At 38.8% G+C, this 15,879-nt stretch overlaps 1 long non-coding RNA gene across 1 annotated transcript; it reads right to left on the bottom strand.

The window, feature by feature from the left end:
- Window positions 1–5,850: 5,850 nt before the first annotated feature.
- Window positions 5,851–10,962, bottom strand: LOC106986494 (uncharacterized). The gene is made up of 2 exons (XR_003418718.2): window positions 8,699–10,962; window positions 5,851–6,528 (listed from the first exon to the last, which is right to left on the bottom strand). It is a non-coding gene; the product is annotated as an uncharacterized LOC106986494 (long non-coding RNA).
- Between the last annotated feature and the right edge of the window lie 4,917 nt (window positions 10,963–15,879).

Raw genomic sequence — 15,879 nt, 5'->3', positions numbered from 1 at the left:
TCCTATCCAGTAATTCTATTTCTAAGAAACTATTTCATGGAAGTAAGGATACACAGGGAGTTATTCCTAACAGCATTATTTATTAGTATAATGGTAAATGTGGAAGCAACCTAAAAACCCAACGCTAAACAATAGTTGACTAAATTATGGGAGCTTATTGAAGGGAACTGTTCTATGTACACAACCTCTGCCTACTTGCATTAACACCTTAAGAGGCACCTGGGTGGCTCAGTCGGTTGAGCTTCCGACTTGGGCTCAGGTCATGATCTCACAGCTCGTGAGTTTGAGCTCTGCGTGGGACTCTGCTGACAGCTCAGAACCTGGAGCCTGCTTCTGCTTCTGTGTCTCCCTCTCTCTCTGCCCCTAACCCACACGCATTCTGTCTCTCAAAAATAAATACACGTTAAAAAAAAAAATTTTTTTTTAAAGACCTTCAGTGACCACTCTAGGAGGTAGCTCCCCATTTTATTTCCTTCATGATCGTCATTAAAAGCAATTATTATTTGGATTATTTGTTTACTTGTTCATTGTCTGCCACCTCTACAATGTAAGGGCCTTGTCTTTTTGTTCACCATTGTATCCCCCAGCAGCTGACAGAATGCCAGCATCTAAGTGGGCATTCAATAAATTCGTTGAATAAATGTTCAACCATAGAAAATTATATTTATGAAGAGATTAATAATGTGGAAAATGCTTATTCAAAAATTCAAAGAAGTGGGGCACGTGGGTTAAGCGACTGACTCTTGATTTCAGCTCAAGTCATGATCTCATGGTTGGTGGGATCAAGCCCCCAGTGCAGAGCCTGCTTGGGCTTCTCTCTTCTTCTCTCTGGCCCTGTCCTACTCGTGTGCCCACACTAGCGCACTCTTTCAAAATAAAAAAACTTTAAAAAAAAGAAAAGACAAAAATTCAAAGAAGTATAAAAAACAAAAATATGAAATACTTAAAGTAAATTTATATTTTTAGGATAAAGTATTTTTGTTTTCTGTATTTTTATTTATTTTTGTGATGTAATCTCTATGCCCAACTTGGGGCTCAAACTCATACCCCAAGATGAAAAGTTACATGCTCCACCCACTGAGCCAGCCAGGCATCCCAGGATACAGAGTCTTCAGTAAGATACAACGATTTTTTAGCATTTGATATATTTTATTACATAAAAAAGTTAAAAGTATAACAAAAGCACCAAAAGAAAAAAAACAAAACAAAACCCAGGAACAGACTGAGAAAAAATATTGCCACGTAAAAAAGAATTACTACAAATTGGGGGGGTGCCTCTCTGGCTCAATCCATGGAGCATATGACTCAATCTTGGGGTCGTGAGTTCAAGTCCCATATTAGGTGCAGAGATTAATTTAAAAAATAATTACCACAAATTAGTAACAAAAGCACAGCTCAACAGAAAAGCAAACAAAGGATATGAATAGTCAATTCTCAGAAGAAAAAGTTAAATAGCCAACAAATTAGGAAAAGATGAACAACCTCATTAATGCCGTGTGATAACACTGACTGAGAGGTACATAGAATGCACTAGCAGAAGAGGGGTAGCTAAATTAGAGTGGGTTGCAGTGAAGGTCTCCTAGGTAGAATGAATATTAAGCTGATTTAAAGGACGAATAGGAAGGGTGCCTAGGCGGCTCAGTCAGTTGAGTGTTCAACTCTTGATTTCAGCTCAAGTCATGACCTCAGGGTGCCAGATAAAACCCCTGCATGGAGTCTACTTAAGATTCTCTCTCTCCTTCTTCCCCTCTTCTCCTGCTCACAAGCTTGTTCTCTCTCTAAATACAAATATAGGATGGCTAGGAATTAGCAAAAGAAAGCAGAAGGAAACTTGCAAAAACTGGAAGCTACTACTAATCTCTGAAAAATAAGTGCAAGCAAAGAGTGGGAGAATGGAAAGAAATGAGATGAGAGAGATAAGACAAAGGACTTGTCACAAAGTGCTGGAAGTATGAACTTAATGCTCAAAGATACCTGAAGTCATTGAAGAACTTTTAACTGGAAAGGGACATATTAAGATTAGTATTTACAAATCTTATTCTGACTTCTCGGTGATAGAATTGAGGAGTGTCCCAATAGCAGCAGAAAGACAAGGTAAGAAATTATTTTTTGTTAATTATTTATTTTTAAATTTACATCCAAGTTAGTTAGCATATAGTGTAACAATGATTTCAGGAGTAGATTCCTTAATGCCCCTTTCCCATTTAGCCCATCCCCCCCCACAACCCCTCCAGTAACCCTCTGTTTGTTCTCCATATTTAAGAGTCTCTTATGTTTTGTCCCCCTCCCTGTTTTTATATTATTTTTGCTTACTTTCCCTTATGTTCATCCGTTTTGTACCTTAAAGTCCTCATATGAGTGAACTCATATGATATTTGTCTTTATCTGGCTAATTTCACTTACTGTAATACCCTCTAGTCCCATCCATGTAGTTGCAAATGGCAAGATTTCACTCTTTTTGTTTGCCCAGTAATACTCCATTGTATATAATACCACATCTTTTTTATCCATTCATCCATCGATGGAAATTTGCGCTCTTTCCATACTTTGGCTATTGTCGATAGTGCATGTGCCCCTTTGAAACAGAATACCTGTATCCTTTGGATAAATATCTAGTGGTGCAATTGCTGGGTTGTAGGGTATTTCTGTTTTTAGTTTTTTGAGGAATCTCCATACTGTTTTCCAGAGTGGCTGCACCAGTTTATATTCCCACCAGCAGTGCAAAAGAGATCCTGTTTCTCCGCATCCTCGCCAACACCTGTTGTTGCCTGACTTGTTAATTTTAGCCATTCTGACAGGTATGAGGTGTTTTCTCTTTGTGGTTTTGATTTGTATTTCCCTGAGTGATGTTGAGCATTTTTTCACGTGTTTGTTAGCCATCCGGATGTCTTCTTTGGAAAGGTGTCTATTCATGTCTTCTGCCCATTTCTTCAGTGGATTATTTGTTTTCTGGGTTTTGAGTTTGATATGTTCTTTATAGATTTTGGGTACTAACCCTTTATCTGATATGTCATTTACAGATATCTTCTCCCATCTGCCAGTTGCCTTTTAGTTTTGCTGATTGTTTCCTTCGCTGTGCAGAAGCTTTTTATTTTGGTGAGGTCCCAATAGTTCATTTTTGCTTTTGTTTCCCTTGCCTCTGGAGACACGTTGAGTAAGAAGTTGCTGCGGCCAAGGTCAAGGAGGTTTTTGCCTGCTTTCTTCTTGAGGATTTTGATGGCTTCTTGTCTTACGTTTCAGTCTTTCAACCATTTTGAGTTTATTTTTGTGTATGGTGTAAGAAAGTGGTCCAGGTTCAGTTTTCTGCGTGTCGCTGTCCAGTTTTCCCAGTACCACTTGCTGAAGAGACTGTCTTTATTCCATTGGATATTCTTTCCTGCTTTGTCAAAGATTAGTTGACCATACCTTTTGGGGTCCATTTCTGGGTTCTCTATTCTGTTCCATTGATCTGAGTGTCTGTTCTTGTGCCAGTACCATACTGTCTTGATGATTACAGCTTTGTAATACAGCTTGAAGTCCAGAATTGTTATGCCTTCTTCAGCTTTGGTTTTCTTTTTCAGGATTGCTTTGGCTCTTTGGGGTCATTTTTCTGGTTCCATACAAACTTTAGGATTGTTTGTTCTAGCTCTGTGAAGAATGCTGGTGTTATTTTGATAGGGATTGCACTGAATGTGTAGATTGCTTTGGGCAATATCAACATTTTAACAATATTTATTCTTCCTATCCAAGAGTATGTAATCTTTTTCCTTTTGTGTGTGTGTGTGTGTCTTCTTCAATTTCTTTCATAAGCTTTCTATAGTTTTCAGTGTATAGATTTGTCACCGCTTTGGTTAGATTTATATCTAGGTATTTTATGGGTTTTGGTACAATTGTAAATGGGATCAATTCCTTGATTTCTCTTTCTGTTGCTTCATTGTTGGTGTATAGGAATGCAACCGATTTCTGTGCATTGATTTTATATCCTGCAACTTTGCTGAATTCATGAATCAGTTCTAGCAGTTTTTTTGTGGAATCTTTTGGGTTCTCCATATATAGTATCTTGTCATCTGTGAAGAGTGAAAGTTTGACCTCCTCCTGGCCGGTTTGGATGCCTTTTATTTCTTTGTGCTGTCTGATTGCAGAGGTCATTAAGAAATGTAACCCATAAAACAGAACCAAATAAAAATTCTGGAACTAAAAAACACAATATCTGATATTAAAAATTCACTAGATGAATTTAACATCAGACCAGACACCATTGAACAAAAGACCAGTCAGTGACCCTGAAGACAGGGCAAAAGAATCTGTCAAACTGTAGCACAGAAAGAAAAAGGCTGAGTCTAACATAAGCCTAATTAGAACTTCAGAAAGAGAGAGGAAATAATTAAAGTATCTGAAGTACTTTAAGAAATAATGGCCAATGTTTTTACAGATTTGTTGAAAAAAAAAATAAGCCCAAAGATCAAAAAATTCATTGAACCCCAAGCAGGATAAACATAAAGAAAAACATAGTTAGGTATATCATATTGATACTGACAGTCAAAGATAAAAAGAAAATCTTTGGAACAGCCAGAGGGGACTTGGGGGAAAAGACACATTTCATTCAGGGGAACAGCAATAAAAACAAATGTGGACTTCTTATAAAACATAACACAAAGAAGAAAAAAATGGAATGACTTCTTTAAAGTGCTTAAAGAAAACAAAACTGTGAACTGAGAATTTTAAATCCAGCAGAAATATCTTAAAATATAAAGGTAAAATAAGGATATTTCAGTTTAACGAAAGATGAAAGATTTGTCATCAGCAGACTTGGAACATAAGAAATGTTGTGGGAGGGGCACCTGACCTAGCTGACCTAGCTCAGTCAGTTGAGCATCTGACTCTCAATTTTGGCTCAGGTCATGATCCCAGGGTTGTGGGATTAAGCCCTATGTCAGTTTCCCTGCTGAGCATGAAGCCTGCTTAAGATTCTCTCGCTCCCTTTGCCCCTCTCCCCTGCTCACTCTCTCTCTCAAAAATAATTATATAGGGGCGCCTGGGTGGCGCAGTCGGTTAAGCGTCCGACTTCAGCCAGGTCACGATCTCGCAGTCCGTGAGTTCGAGCCCCGCGTCGGGCTCTGGGCTGATGGCTCGGAGCCTGGAGCCTGTTTCCAATTCTCTGTCTCCCTCTCTCTCTGTCCCTCCCCCGTTCATGCTCTGTCTCTCTCTGTCCCAAAAATAAATAAACGTTGAAAAAAAAATTTTTTTAATTATATATATAAAAATATATATGTATGTATATATTTATATATGTATGTGTATATATATAATTTTCCTTCTATATAGAAGGAAATGCAGATCTACAGAGGAATGAAGAGTGCCCCAAATGCTAAAACACAGGTAACTATAAAAGAACTTTTCCTCATATAATTTTTAGAAGATAATTGGTAATCATACATTATTGGTGGGAGTTTTAAATGGTACAGCCACCACTTTGGAACAAGGTTTGGCAACTTCTTATAAAACTAAATAAACACCTACCTTATGACCCCTCAATGCCACTCTTAAGTATTCACCCATCAAGACTGAAAACAAGTGTCCACAAAAACAGTTATACACAAATATTCGTAGCAGCTATAATCACAATAGCTAAAATCACTGGAAACAAATGGTGTGAGGACAGTGTCCCTGAAGTGGGGTGGGCTGGCATAGGGTGTCAGAGTCCAGACAGAATGAGGAGGCTGGTTTGGCATAGAAGTTTAAAACCCAGGCAAGTGAAGAGAGTGTCCTTACAGAGAGGCAGCCCATTCCAAGTTTTCAGAACCCAAGCCAGGTTTGACAGAGGTCCCCAAGACTACCCCCAGGTTCAATGATTAACCAGGACCCAGCACATAGTCATACTCATGGCTAGGATTTATTACAGCAAAATGATACAAACCAAAATCAGCAAAAGGAAAGGTACATGAGGTAAAGTCCAGAGGACACTAGATACACGCTTCTGAGGGTTCTCTCTCCCAGTGGAGTCATACAGAACATGCTTAATTCCTCCAGCAACAAATTGTGACAACATGTATGAAATGTTGTCTACCAGGGAAGCCTATTAGAGACTCAGGACCCAAAGTTTTTGTTGGAAGTTGGTCATATAGGCACTCTATGCCTAGCCAGAATCCCAGATACCCACAAGGAAAGCAGTTTGTTCAGTATAAAGCATGTTATTTATACAAACAGTTGGGACACAGTGAGCCACCCTTCTCACAGGAATGCTGAAACCTTCCTGAAATCCAAGTTACCAGACGCTAGCCACAGGCCAACCTTTCAAGCAGGCTCTTCTATGGAGAGCAGTCTCAGGTCTGCTATATTAACTCTTCTCTGCTCACCAGGTGACAAGGGTATCCCTCAGAAGCAGCAGCTCAAACCAGGTTTTCAATGCCAAAGGAGGATGAAGAGAGTGTACCCACAGGAGGCAATGATGGCACAAGAAGTCAGAGGCAAAACTGGGTGAAAGTGCCTCCATGTAGGGCAACCTGGTGCAAGGTGTCTGTTGGAGTTCAAGTGGGATAAGGTGGGCATCTGCACAGGAGAGAGAGGGGTACAGGAATAAGACATTGGTTACAAACTAGTAGATCGATAAAAAATAAGTAATAGTATTAGGAATAATAGAAGCCTGGATTTTCTTACCAGTATTAGAGTTAGAAACACGGAAAGGTAGAAAAGTGGAATGAAACCCGTGATGTTGGATTGAAATTGGAGGTATCGGTGCAAAATCATAGTTTTCAGTACATGGATAGATGATAGGTAGATCAATAGATGATGGATCGATGTAGGAATGAATATAAATATAAATAAGTGTGTCTACTAAAAGGGCCTGGGGGTAGGAGTGCGTGGCTCACTCAGATGGTAGAGCATGTGATTTTTTAATTTTTAAAAAATATTTATTTATTTTTGAGAGAGACAGAGACAGATCTTGAGCAGGGGAGGGGCAGAGAGAGAGGGAGACACAGAATCCGAAGCAGGTTCCAGGCTCCAAGCTGTCAGCACAGAACCTGATGCAGGGCTCGAACCCACGGACGGTGAGATTATGACCTGAGCTGAAGTCGGACGCCCAACTGACTGAGCAACCCAGGCACCCCTAGAGCATGTGATTTTTGATCTCAGGGTCATGAGTTTGACTCCCACACTGGGCATAGAGTTTACTTAAAAATAAAATAAAATAAAAAATAAAAGAGCTTAGGGGCAATGACACCCAAAAACAATCAATATACTTAGTGTCAAGATCTTGGTTCTAAATAACATTCTCCATTTCTTGGAGAAATGGCTGATTGCAAGTTTGGGGCATGGAAAAATACAAGTGAGACTGGAACATCTTGTGCAAGAAACAAGGAAGTGCTCAAAGAATGACAGGGACATATCAAAGGGACTCGAGCAAGCTTGAAGAAGCTCTAGTGATGAAATCGCATGTAATGTGAGCTGCAAAATAAATAATGATATTTTAACAGACTATAGCCCATCAGATAAAATATGAAATTATGAATTTATATTAATAAAAAATCAGGGGCATGTAGGTGGCTCCATCAGTTGAGTGTCTTACTCTTGATTTCAGCTCATAATTCCAGGTCATAATTCCAGGGTCATAGAATTAAGCCTGACCCTGCTCTGAGCTTGGGGCCTGCTTAAGATTTCTCTCCCCCCACCCCCTCTCTCCCTGTGCTCCTCTCCCCCACTCATGTGCTTTTTCTCTCTAAAATGAAATAAAAAATAAATAAAAATTTAAAATCAATGAATAAATTAAAATTTTGATGAAAATATAATATTTACATAGTTTCAAAACACCATAAAATATGATTAATTACAAAAGGAGAAAGTAACTTTATATATCATATCAACAACTGCTGGTAACAATTATGAAAGAAATAAATGCACACATCACAATTATAGTTGAAGATTTTGCAATTCATTTCTCAGTAACTAACAAAATAAGTGATCTTCTGAATCCTGATTGTGACATTAGTTATGTAAATCTGTTTATTTGCTAAAATTCATAAAACAGCATTGCAAAAACTCAATTATACCGTAGGATAGTTAAAATAAAATAAAAGTAATACATACACATGTATATTAGAAAGAGTGGCAAAGTCAATTAACAACCTGATTTTACACCTTAAGGAACTAGAAAAAGAAGAGCAAACTGAGTCCACAGCTAGCAGTAGAAAGAGAACAATGGCGTGGAGGCAAAAACAAGAGAATAGAAAAACAACATGAAGAAAATCAACAACACCAAAAGCTGGTTCTTTAAAAAAGATCAACAAAATTGACAAATCTTTACCTAGGTTGACTGAAATATAAAGTGAGAAAAACCACATTACCAAAATCAGGAAAGAAAGTAGAACATCACTACAGATTTTACAGAAATAAAAAGAATTATAAAAGAATATTATGAACAATTCCCTTCAGGAGAAGAACCGGATGGCAGGGGAACAATGATGTTTTACTACTTGAATTTTATCCTGTGTGCACGAATAATATATTTAACCAATAACAACAAACTTCTGAGCACAAGAACAGATCAAGAAGAAAATAATAGTTAAAATATAAATTATTCTTACTGTATTCTCTAAAGTTTTTGCAATACGCTTGTGTCACTTTCATGATTAAAATAAAAATAATTTTTAAATGTTAGTAATGTCCATGTGCATACAATTTTGGCTGTCTTTCTTTAACTTACTATCATATCAAGTCTTACCTCTTCTCAGACTAGAGAAATTGAGTGAAAACAGCATCTTCTCCTTGGCTGGTGAGCGGGAACTGGAAACCCTAAGCTTTGCATTCCCAGGTGAGGAGACCTCAGTCTGAACTGGGAATGGAAGTAGTTTAAGAAACAGAAAAAGAAGAGTGGTTTCTCAGGGAGCCAAAGAAGGAGGATTGGTCCTAAAAATAGATTGGAATGTGGTGGCTGGACTCAGGCATTTAGAACTAATTTTTAAGTCCCAGTGTTCAGGCAGCTGTCAGACAGGGCAGGCCAAAAGCCAGCAGGATCAGGTCCCTGGAAACCAGCTGGTGAAGTTGGAAAGAAGCAGCAGGCAATGAATGTGGGGTAGGCAGGGTCAGTACCTTCAAATACTGGCACAGCAGTGAGTTCTGTCCCCAGACTGGGTGGGGAAAGGCCTGGGCTCCAATCAAGAGCAACTAGCCAGGTCAGACTCTCTGGACTGACATCACTCTTATGCCCAAAGAATGTAGGCAGCTCAGACTGCCTTTTCATTTATGCTGGCTGGAAAGAGTGCAGAATGAGTCCAAATGGTTCAAGGCTTTGAGGGTTGGCCCTCTGGCCCACTTCCGTCAATGCTATTTGCCCAGGCCAGTGAAGAATCCTGGTCTCCAAAGAGTCAAGAGTATCTGAACAAATCAGAATAACTCTTTTAGTTTTAAAAAGTATTTATTTTTTCCATAGGACATGTCATTGATCATAATTATATGGCATACTTGTGTGGACTATTTTGTTTTGTTTTGTGGTGCTTCTCCAGTTGGAATGGAAGTTCTGTGAGAACAGGGCACTTTTTCTGCTTCATTCATTGCTGTGTTCTCAAAGCTCAGAAGAGTGGCACAAACAGTTGCTCAGAAGACTTTTTAAAATATGTTTATTTATTTTGGAGAGAGAGAGAGAGAGAGAGGAGGAGGAGGAGGAGGGACAGAGAGAGAGGGAAACAGAGGATCTGAAGCACTGACAGTACAAAGCCCAATATGGGGCTTGAACTCACGAACTGTGAGATCATGACCTGAGCCGAAGTCCAACACTTAACCAACTAAGCCATCCAGGAACCCAGGGAAGATTTTTGTCGAGATACAAAAAAGTATCATGGCCAACAGCTTGTCACAAAAAGTTCAAATAGTAAAGTTCAAAATGAAAAATTAAGTGTCCTTCACCATGTCTCCATCTAATTCTACCCCCTTAAGATAACCATTATAACATTTTGGTGTGTACAATACTAATCCTAGAAAAATCTGTCTTGCTCATTTCTGCACATCTTAGCCAGACCACAGTCGCTGGCCCATAAGAAGTACTTGATAATAACTACTTGAAAATTCATTGAATGGGTTATAAGCAGTCTTAGGGTTGGGAAGGGGCAGCCAAAAAAGGGTTGGCCACTACAGGCTACTTCCCCAAACAAGTTAGGGTGAGTTCTTTGAATTAGGTATTCAGCTATACATCACTAGTATTGAGGAGAATGCCTGAACACTCTACCAATTATTTATTAAGCACTTAGTCAATGACCCACCCACATACTGGGTGGACAAATTTGATTCTTCAAATACTTCTGGCTTCTTTGAATAAGACTCTTTGCCCTATTAAACTGGTCCAGTGCCTTCCTACCAGAGCATGTTGGCCCCAGGACAGAACTCCCATCCCAAGGGGCTCTCTATATCTCTTGGCTGTTGGCAAAACAAAATGAGAAGACCCTCCCATAGGCCAACAGACACAGATAACCCAGGCTCATGCCCAGCATGTCTGGATGGAACACTGCCCAGTTAGAACCTCTGAGAGACAGAGATCTGTCAGCATCTCTTTGTGAGTGTGTCTCAGGGGATTTGTCTGAGTGCCAGCTTCTCTGTGGAAAATGCAATCAAAGCCAGAAAAAACCAGCAACTCAGCCACACTGAAAATACAATATTGAAGCATTAAGCTGGAATGTGGCAATTTACAGCTGTCACACCACACTCACTAAGTGAAATCACATTTTGTGCCAGATTTCCAAAGGCATAATCATATGAAAACTATTTTTATTGCCTTGATGCATGGTTAAAAGTAGTTTACCACAAATGTAAGAAAGTCTACTATGGGATCTCTGTTGAGAAGCATAAATACGGAGAGCAAAGTAGTTGTTTTCTACTTTACTTCAGGAAGCATTTAGTTATAAATAAAGTGATGCAATGAGCACAGAAGAGTGATTTAGGGTGGATTCTTTGCTAGTCAATAACATCATTGAATCAATAAAATGGAATCAAGTTGTAGAATTTACCTTCATTATAGGAAAGCTTCTTAGTAGGCCTGGACTACAATTTGGGCTTCAGTTCACCTTTATTTTCTTCTTGACTTCTGCATATTTCCCTACAGGCCTTTTAACTTCCAGAAGTTAAACACAATCTTTCAATCTCACACTGTACTTGCCATCGGGTTCTGTCAGTGAGGGTTGGGGGGAATGAAGAGAGGACTCATACTCTCAGTATCCAAAACATTAAAATTGCCAAATAATTCACAGGCCCTTGTGCCTGCTAGTTCCTTGGCTGGAGAGGCTCTTTTCCCAAATCTTTGAGTAGCTGCCTCCTTGTCATTCAGGTTTCAGTCAAATGTCGGTCCTTCCTGACTATCCTACTTGCTATTACCCTCTTCTCATCACTCTGCTTCATGACACTTAGTCTTGTTGTCCTCATATCACGTCACCTGAAATTTTATTATTCATCTGATTATTGTCCGTTTCCCTAGGTAAGACCTAAGCACCATGAAAGCAAGCACCTTGTCTCCCTTGGTGACCACAGTATTCCAGCACTGCTTGGTACACAGCAGGATTTTTATAAATATTTATTTATAATTGAATTGGTGGTGGTTCACAGATGGCAAGCAAGTGACTAAGAGAAAGAGCTTTGGAAGGGTGATTTATTTAAAGATTTAAAAAGAAAAATTTTTAATTTTCAGTGAATTATCTTCTTGCCAAAAAGAAAAAGAAATGAATTGGGATTATTGTGTCCATTGCCAACTTCTAACTGTGCTCTTGGCCCCAGTTTCTTTACATGGTATGAGTGTATAAAACACAGAGTGCTAGTTTCACCACTTGGATCTGAGATCAGAGGAAATCAAAAACCATTAGCAAATCTTAGAAACCATTATACATGTTTTCCTCATTAGCTCTTGCAAGAGTCTCCCTAAAACATACTGTTATTCAATGGAACATGCAAATTAATAATGAAAAAGTTTGCTCAACTAAGATGAAGAGATTACACATGTATGGAGAAGACACATTGTAAAACTTTTTCAAATTTACATCTGAGTTTGTTAGCATATAGTGCAATAATGATTTTAGGAGTAGAATCCAGTGATTCATTCCCTACATATAACACCCAGTGCTCATCCTCCTTAATGCCCCTTGCCCATTTAGCTCATCCCCCCACCCACAATCCCTCCAGCAACCCTCAGTTTGTTCTTTATGTTTATGTTACATTATTTCTTATGTTTTGCCCCCTCCCTGTTTTTATATTATTTTTGCTTCCCTTCCTTTATGTTCATCTGTTTTGTATCTTAAATTCCACATGAGTGAATTCATATAATTGTCTTTCTCTGACTAATTTCACTTAGCATAATACACTCTAATTCCATTCATGTTGTAAGTGGCAAGATTTCATTCTTGTTGATTGCCAAGTAATATTCCATTATACTTTGGCTATTGTCAATAGCACTGCTATAAACATTGGGGTGCATGTGCTTCAAAACAGCACACCTGTATTCTTTGGATAAATACTTAGTGGTGCAGTTGCTGGGTCATGAGGTAATTTGATTTTTAATTTTTTGAGGAAACTCTATACTGTTGATCAGAGTGGCTGCACCAGTTTGCATTCCCACCAGCAGTGCAACAGGGTTCCTCTTTTTTCCCATCCTTGCCAACATCTGTTGTTGCCTGACTTGTTAATTTTAGCCATTCTGACAGGTATGAGGTGGTTTCTCTTTGTGGTTTTGATTTGTATATCCCTGATGATAAGTGATGTTGAGCATTTTTTCATGTGTCTGTTAGCCATCTGGATGTCTTCTTTGGAAAAGTGTCTATTCATATCTTTTGCCCTTTTCTTCAGTGGATTATTTGTCTTTTGGGTATTGAGTTTGATACGTTCTTTATAGATTTTGGGTACTAACCCTTTATCTGATATGTCATTTACAGATATCTTCTCCCATCTGCCAGTTGCCTTTTAGTTTTGCTGATTGTTTCCTTCGCTGTGCAGAAGCTTTTTATTTTGGTGAGGTCCCAATAGTTCATTTTTGCTTTTGTTTCCCTTGCCTCTGGAGACACGTTGAGTAAGAAGTTGCTGCGGCCAAGGTCAAGGAGGTTTTTGCCTGCTTTCTTCTTGAGGATTTTGATGGCTTCTTGTCTTACGTTTCAGTCTTTCAACCATTTTGAGTTTATTTTTGTGTATGGTGTAAGAAAGTGGTCCAGGTTCAGTTTTCTGCGTGTCGCTGTCCAGTTTTCCCAGTACCACTTGCTGAAGAGACTGTCTTTATTCCATTGGATATTCTTTCCTGCTTTGTCAAAGATTAGTTGACCATACCTTTTGGGGTCCATTTCTGGGTTCTCTATTCTGTTCCATTGATCTGAGTGTCTGTTCTTGTGCCAGTACCATACTGTCTTGATGATTACAGCTTTGTAATACAGCTTGAAGTCCAGAATTGTTATGCCTTCTTCAGCTTTGGTTTTCTTTTTCAGGATTGCTTTGGCTCTTTGGGGTCATTTTTCTGGTTCCATACAAACTTTAGGATTGTTTGTTCTAGCTCTGTGAAGAATGCTGGTGTTATTTTGATAGGGATTGCATTGAATGTGTAGATTGCTTTGGGCAATATCAACATTTTAACAATATTTGTTCTTCCAATCCATGAGCATGGAATGTTTTTCCATTTTTTGTGTCTTCTTCAATTTCTTTCATAAGCTTTCTATAGTTTTCAGTAAAACCTTTTTTAAAGTTTATTTATTTTGAGAGAGAGAAAGAGAGAGAGAGAGAAAGAGAGAGAGAGAGAGAGGGAGTGTGTGTGGGGGGGAGGGGCAGAGAGAGAAGGAGAGAGAATCCCAAGCAGGCCCTGAGCTGTTAGTACAGAGCCTAATGCAGGGCTCAAATCCACAAACCATGAGATCACAATTTGAGCCAAAGTTGGACGTTTAACCAACTGAGCCACCCAGGCGCCCTGAGAAGACACATTTTAAAAGGATAGAAAGGGGCACCTGGGTGGCTCAGTCGGTTGGGCGGCCGACTTCAGCTCAGGTCATGATCTCGAGGTCCGTGAGTTTGAGCCCCGCCTTGGGCTCTGTGCTGACAGCTCAGAGCCTGGAGCCTGTTTCGGATTCTATGTCTCCCTCTCTCTGACCCTCCCTGTTCATACTCTGTCTCTGCCTGTCTCAAAAATAAATAAAAAAACATTAAAAAAAAATTAAAAAAAAAAAAAGGATAGAAAAAGTGCCCACCAGAAAAAAAAAGGGGGGGGGCATTGAACTAGTATGAATAAAATCATCCTTTTCTTTAGTTCTCTGTGGTGAAAAGACTATAAAGATGGATATGAACCAACAAGTGTTGGTGAGAGTGTAAAGAAAAAAGAACCCTTGTGCACTATTGGTGGGAATGCAAACTGGTGCAGCCACTGTGGAAAACAATATGAAGGTTCCTCAAAAAATTAAATGGAATTACCATATGATCCAGTCATTCCACTTACTGGGTAGTTACCCAGAGAATACAAAAACATAAATATGGAGAACAAACTGAGGGTTACTGGAGGGGTTGTGCAAGGACGGGGGATGGGCTAAATGGGTAAGGGGCACTAAGGTATCTACTCCTGAAATCATTGTTGCACTATATGCTAACTAATTTGGATGTAAATTAAAAAAAAAAAAAGACATATGTACCCCTTTTGTTTATAGCAGCATTATACAATAGCCAAGATATGGAAGCATCCCAAATGTCCATCTTTAGATGAATAAAGAAGTGATATACATATATGTATATACATATATATACATACATATGTATATACATATATGTATATATATATATGTATATATATGTATATATGTATATATGTGTATATATATATTAGAATATTACTTAGCATAAAAAAGGAATGAAATCTTGCCATTTTCAATGATGTAAATGTGATGAGGGACCATAAATCAAGCTGACACCCTGCAAAACCCTCCTCCCTCAGGTGGGGTATGTGTGATATTCCTGTCTCCATCAGTTTATAAATGTCTTTGTAAATCACCAGAAAAAAAGGCAATCTTATCAATAGTCTAGTCTCTAGAAACCTATAGACTCCGCTTCCTGGAGCCCTATCATCACCATCCCTTCCATAGTGATGTGAGGAACAAAGACAAGACGGAAATGGTAGATACAATTAAATTCCTTTATAACCTGCAGCCCATTGGCTAATACTTGAGGCAGGAGGAATATACCATTTCTCCAGAAACTCCCAACTATCTTAATGTTAATGATTGGCTAGAGGGAAAAACAACCTTAGCTTGACAATAGCTAGGCCTCCAGTATCTTATGAGTCATCTTTAGCATATCAAAGTCCTTGTGGAAATCTCCCTTTGGCCTTTACCAACTCCAAGGTATATATATAACCAGTCACTCTTCACAATCCCAGTGTAGCTCTTCCTGCCCACGGGTCCTGTCCCCATGCTTTAATAAAATCACCTTTTGCTCCAAAGATGTCTCAAGAATTCTTTCTTGGCCATAGGCTCCAGATCCCACCACCACTCCAAAACCGCATCAGATGGAGCTAGAGAGTATAATGTTAAGTGAAATGAGTCGGTCAGAGAAAGACAAATACCATAGGATTTTACTCATACGTGGAATTTAAGGAACAAAACAAATGAGCAAAGGGGAAAAAAAAGAGAGAGAGAGAGAGAGACGAACTACAGAGGACAAATTAATGGTTACCAGAGGAGAGGTGGGGATAGGCAATATAGGGGGATGTGCAATATAGGTGAAGGGGACTAAGAGCATACCTTTTGTGATGAGGACTGAGTAATGTATAGAATTGTTGAATCACTATATTGTACACCTGAAACTAACATAACACTGTATGTTTATTATACTGGAGTTTTAAATATAAATAAATAAATAAATAAATAAATAAATAAATAAGTAAATACTGAGGGAAAATACTATAAGAAT

The sequence above is a fragment of the Acinonyx jubatus genome, chromosome D1 (assembly GCF_027475565.1).
Source record: "Acinonyx jubatus isolate Ajub_Pintada_27869175 chromosome D1, VMU_Ajub_asm_v1.0, whole genome shotgun sequence".
Taxonomy (NCBI): domain Eukaryota; kingdom Metazoa; phylum Chordata; class Mammalia; order Carnivora; family Felidae; genus Acinonyx; species Acinonyx jubatus.
The sequence above is the reverse complement of the archived record's forward strand: the minus strand, read 5'-3'. Positions and strand labels throughout refer to the sequence as shown.